The 5,625-nt window shown below is 40.7% G+C and overlaps 1 long non-coding RNA gene across 1 annotated transcript in view; it reads right to left on the reverse strand.

The window, feature by feature from the left end:
- The window catches only part of LOC117949510, a 16,646-nt gene that overhangs the window by 5,923 nt on the left and 5,098 nt on the right, over nt 1-5,625 (reverse strand). The window contains exon 2 of the long non-coding RNA XR_004657701.1: nt 4,588-4,593. This is a non-coding gene — a long non-coding RNA (uncharacterized LOC117949510). The remainder of the gene's footprint in view (nt 1-4,587; nt 4,594-5,625) is intronic.

Consider the following 5,625-nt stretch of genomic DNA (forward strand, 5'->3'; position numbering starts at 1 on the left):
GAATACTTTCCGTACCCACTGTATATATATATATATATATATATTGTTAAATATTAAGAAGAAACCTGTATTTGTACCAGTGTTTCTGCGGGTTACTCTACTATTGCGGCCGCCACGGCGAGGAACACAGAGGAAGTTATTGAATGCAACTAACTTCAGTTGGTAGAGTAACAGCGTGTGAGACGGAGCTGCTGGACCTGGACCAGGACCTGGGCCAGAGATGTGACCCATGGCCGGAATATCATAGCTCATAAAAATGCAGCGCAGTGACGATACACAGGGTTAGGGTTTCACACACACAACGTGTGTATCCGCCATTCGACCCGTGCTGGACCCCTTCATAATGATCAGCCGTCTCTCTGTGAGTAGCGTCCATCACACTCCCTCTCGCAGTTATAAATAGTCTATGTGACAATAAAATTTGTTTTGGTTAAAATCAAGAAATAATCGTGAGAATAATCGTGAACAAAATTTTTATCAAAATAATCGTGATTATCATTTTGGCCATAATTGTGCAGCCCTAAGGGACATGTTCAAAATAATAGCAGTGTTGTGTTCAATTAGTGAGGTGATTGATTCTGTAAAGAAACGGGTGTCAGTTATTCATATGAGGGTCACGGCAAAGGGTCTGAATACTTATGACCATGTGATATTTCAGTTTTTCTTTTTTAATAAATTTGCAAAAATTTCTACATTTCTGTTTTTTTCTGTCCAAGATGGGGTGCTGAGTGTACATTACTGAGAAATAAAATGAACTTTTTTGATTTTTGGAAAATGGCTGCAATGAAACAAAGAGTGAAAAATTTAAAGGGGTCTGAATACTTTCCGTACCCACTGTATATATATATATATATATATATTGTTAAATATTAAGAAGAAACCTGTATTTGTACCTGTGTTTCCGGGGGTTACTCTGCTATCGCGGCTGTCACGGCGAAGAATACAGAAGAAGTTATTGAATGCAACTAACTTCAGTTAGTAGAGTAACAGCGTGAGACAGAGCTGCTGGACCTGGACCAAAGATGTGACCCATGGTCAGAATACCATAGTTCATAAAAATGCAGCGCAGTGACGATACAGACATTTCATACACACAACGTGTGTATCCGCCATTCGACCCGTGCTGGACCCCTTCATAATGATCAGCCGTCTCTCTGTGAGTAGCGTCCATCACACTCCCTCTTGCAGTTATAAATAGCCTATGTGACAATAAAATTTGTTTTGGTTAAAATCAAGAAATAAATCGTGAGAATAATCCTGAACAAAATTTTGATCAAAAATAATCGTGATTATCATTTTGGCCATAATCGTGCAGCCAAAGTTTGATTGCTAACGTTAACTCAAAACGCCATTAGCTACAGCCTTTGTTGTGTTGGACTCAGAAACGGAAACGTTTTAGCTGTCTATGGTTGTTTGATTGCTAACATAAGCTCAAAATGCCATTTAACAAACAGCCTTTCTTGTGTTTGATTGCTAACTTGTAGCCAGCAGCAAGCACTTGGTTAAGTAGGTCAATTTTTACTGTTTTGACCTTACAATCCAAGCTGACCGCTCGTCATTTTCCGGTAAGTGTTTTAACAAAGTTTTTTTGGGGGGGACAACACTAACCATCAAAAGTGGGCAGTACACATTAGCAGTGTAAAAGACGGAGGTATGCGGATGAGACACAGCCATTGTGCACACTATTGAATTGTAAATTGGTAGTAATCATAGTCTAATGTTTTTAAACAAGCAAGGCAAGCTGCTCTGTGTATTTGGTTGACAACTGTTGTGTAAGATGTGTTTCCCGGATGCTATAGTGGGAAGCTCAGACTTCAGGGCAGATCAGCATGGCCTTGGATGTGCCTCACAAATGCAAGAGACTTTTTTCTTGGCAGACATGTTGACATGTCATAGTAGAAAAAGCACAGGTGTGTTGAAAACTATTAATGATGGCTGCATTCCACTTAGGAGACACCCTGGTATTATGCATGCTGACTCACTGAAACAGCATACTGGGATTCTTGATGGAATTGAGCCATCGTTATCAAGGTTATCAATTTCAGCTGTGCTTTTCCTACTATGTCAAGTCAAAATGTGCCTGCTCATACCTTTAATGCATGTATAGGTACGGTTTGTGTGTGTGTAATTCAGGCCTGTGTGTAATAGCAACACTGTGTGTAAATTGTAATTTCCCCTTGTGGAATTATTAAAGTATTCATTACAACAGCAACATTTTCCTCAGACCATGGATACTAGCATTTTGGTGATTCTTTAGCATGTGAACCACACAAAACTAAAACAAGCTCAGCCACTACGTAATGCATTCACAATAAATAGCAATGCAAATACTGCCCATGGGTAGACAGCTGCAGCATATGAGCAAAAACTAGCATATCTACAGTATGTCATTTAGACATGACCACCAGGCACCAGCCCAGATATGTGGAGGAGCAGCTCCAAAAGTGATCACTGTCACAACGTTAGCTTTGTTAGCTTGCATTGCTAAGCACAACTGTGGCTATCCAGGTCTTTCAACAGCACGTTTGAAGAAGAGGCATACTTTACTTACTTTGTTGATGTGAAGCCGAGTTGCTTGACATTTCCAACGGAAAAAGTCGTCTTTACCCAAGTTACCGAGACCGTGAGGAGAGCGTCTCTTCCGGCTTGAAGTGCACCTTTGGCCGTCGACGGGTGCCATCACAAAAGGCCACCAAAACAGGAACAGGCGAAAAACAAACACTTTTATTCCTCCACAAACCCGTACAGAAGCGATATGTTCAGACTATGTACAGGCTGCAAGTTCACAGTAGTGATAGGCTACTTGCAGAAAAACAGTGGCACAACAAAGCAAAAAAGAACTGACAGCTGTCAAAGGGTGCGTTGGATAAATGTTGCCAGGTGGAAAGACTGTGGTCAGGTGTCACATAGAGAGTAAGCTACTATAAAATAAGCTACTATAAAATAATGCACTTGATCAAATAAGGACATTTTTAGCCATCTTTTGTAAATAATTACATTTTCATTTACTAAATCATGTTATAATAAAATAATGCTAATTTAGTTTTTTAAAGGACAACATAATAAGACTAAAGTAGCCTAATAGTATTTGGAGTAAAATATTGTTATATCCAGGAACATAATGCTGCATTCATGTGGTGTCAAAATAATCGGAAAAGAAATGTTTCCAACTAGGAAAATCCACTTGAAAAAAATACATGCATCTGGCCTGCAGCACTGGATAAGTGGAACGTCAAGGATATGGAATAAGTAGGCTATATAACTTTTGTGCTGTTTGTCTGTGTTACCTTATTAAGTCGGTGTTACCTTATTACTGTAGGCTATGTAGTAGCCTATTTATTTTGTAGATATGAAAGACATTATATATGAATACAATAACAGTATATATGTATAACAGTATTTCTCAGCTCCACACAACTCTCTGTCTTTCTCATTATGTCTATGTTCAGAAGATTGTGTCCTCTGGTGACCTTCCCAAGCAGAAGCTAAAGTGAAGATAAATACCTTTTCTGAAAAGTCCGTTCTGTTTTTAATCCTCTGTGTTCTCCTTGGCTACTAGCAACTGCATGGAAGAGGAGAGGGGGCGTGTGTGCGATCTTGTAAGGCTTGTATCATGTGGACGCGGCGACAGTTTTGTTGTCATGAGGGAAGCAGAAACTATGCACTAGCTTTAAAGCTCATGACACGAGCACACCAAAGTTGAAAAAAACGACTTCTCAACTTGGGAAATAGGCCTTTCTGAGGAGCACATTACCGCGGCAAAATAACCACAATGTTGTAGGCCTATATCATGACAAAAGTCATTTGAGTTTTGTTATAATTTTGCACTTTTGGGCTTTAATCATTTTCTGATGCCAAGTTGCGTTAATAAATGCCCTTTTTTATTCTTAATCTTGAGTGACTTTACATAAAACGGTGCATTCTGCTTCAATAATGGCAGCCTCAGGAGGTTCAAATGACTTGGTGAGAAGAATTTAGTGTGAAATGGGATGTGATGCTGCACAGAGGTGTTCCAGTCCCACCGGCTGTGTTGTAAAGCACGGCTGGACTCCACTGACTCCTGCCCCGCCTCCCAACAACCTCCTTCTACCTCTGTCTTTCTTTCTCTTCTTCTCTCACTTCCTTTCTTTATCCCCACCTGGAGACAACCACCATTTTCTTTTAATACATCCATTTTCATTTGGCTGTTGCACCCTATGAATAAACCTCTGAATCATGCTGAGAATTTGCTCCTCTTAATTATTGCATCATAATAAATGAAGTCTGAGCTCTAACTCTCCAGAGTAGCTCATGCTGATCTCCACCAGAGAGGCTAGTGCCTTACCAGAGGCATTGCTGCTCACCCACATCAGTCTCATCAAGCGCTGTGGTTTCGCCTCACTTACAGCTCCCTATATAAAAGAGCTTAATAGAGACTGATTCATTGATATTCCAGCCAAACTGCCCAGGGATTTGGCACCAGCAGAGGAAAGAGACAGAGAAAACAAAGTGATCGAGAATGAGTGGGAGGGAAGAGACTGAGAAAGTTACACCATGCCTATTTGGAGACACACACCGAGAAGCTAGGCATGATCCCTTTATTCTCACGCTCGTCTCCCACATTCTTTTTCCCCTTATCTTCTTTTCTGACTCAAACATGTTGAACAGGGGAGAGATGAGCAGCTGGCCTGGTCTCGGCGAGGCAAACACATTTGACTAAATCAAATCAGGTCGGTCAAAGGTGAAGCCAGCCAGTCTCCCTGTGGAGCGGCGGATGGTATCAACACATTACATTTGACCAGGATGCTCCAGATGAAAATGTTGCACATCCCCCTCTTCCAAACTGAAACACTCATTCTTCTGTGCTTTGTGTAATAACATCCACGAATTTCATAAGGAAACCCTAATGAGTCAGTTTTGATTTGGTCAGATCAACTAACTACCTTTACTCTTCAAATTCTATTAGAGATGTAGTTGTAATGTTCAATGACTATTTACAAAGGTGCCCATAAATGCTCACCATTTTTATCAGGCAGATGAAAGAAATGATTGCATGGCTCCTCATCTTCTTCTCTAGTGAGAAGATGACATTGTACAGGCCTTCAATTTGCACAGATCCACCTCCTTGCTGTGTGATGTCAGCTGCCGCTCTATTTCAGAAGCTAACACTTTGATATGCAACACCTCATTGGGCCAAAGCACCAATTGAAGCCATTATACAGTGTTCAGCTCAGTAATAGATTTATTAGAGGGCTGGAGCTAGCTTGTTATAAAGGGTCTCGGAGAAAGGCCGGGGGAAGTGATCTTTGCATCTGCATGCTATGCCAGGCTCAACAAAGGACCATAAATTAGTGATGCATGCAGAGAATGTGAAATAGACAACTGGTGAGAGTCCTCTGTTCTCAAATCCTGGTGATGAGGTTGTGGTGGCATCCTTCTACTTCTATGCACAGTCATGGAATCAGGCTCACATTTGTCTTATCACCATGCCTCATCCTTAATCATCAACAGCAGAGAAAGGTCATTACCCAAGTGAATTACCTCTTTAGCATTTTATTATTCACTTTCTTTTCTTCTTATTTTTCCTCCTGAGGCAGGAACCATCAGGTAGCCTGGAATCTACAGATTCGACAGATGCATATATAC

This window comes from Etheostoma cragini, chromosome 8 (genome assembly GCF_013103735.1).
Source record: "Etheostoma cragini isolate CJK2018 chromosome 8, CSU_Ecrag_1.0, whole genome shotgun sequence".
In the NCBI taxonomy this organism is placed as follows: Eukaryota; Metazoa; Chordata; class Actinopteri; order Perciformes; family Percidae; genus Etheostoma; species Etheostoma cragini.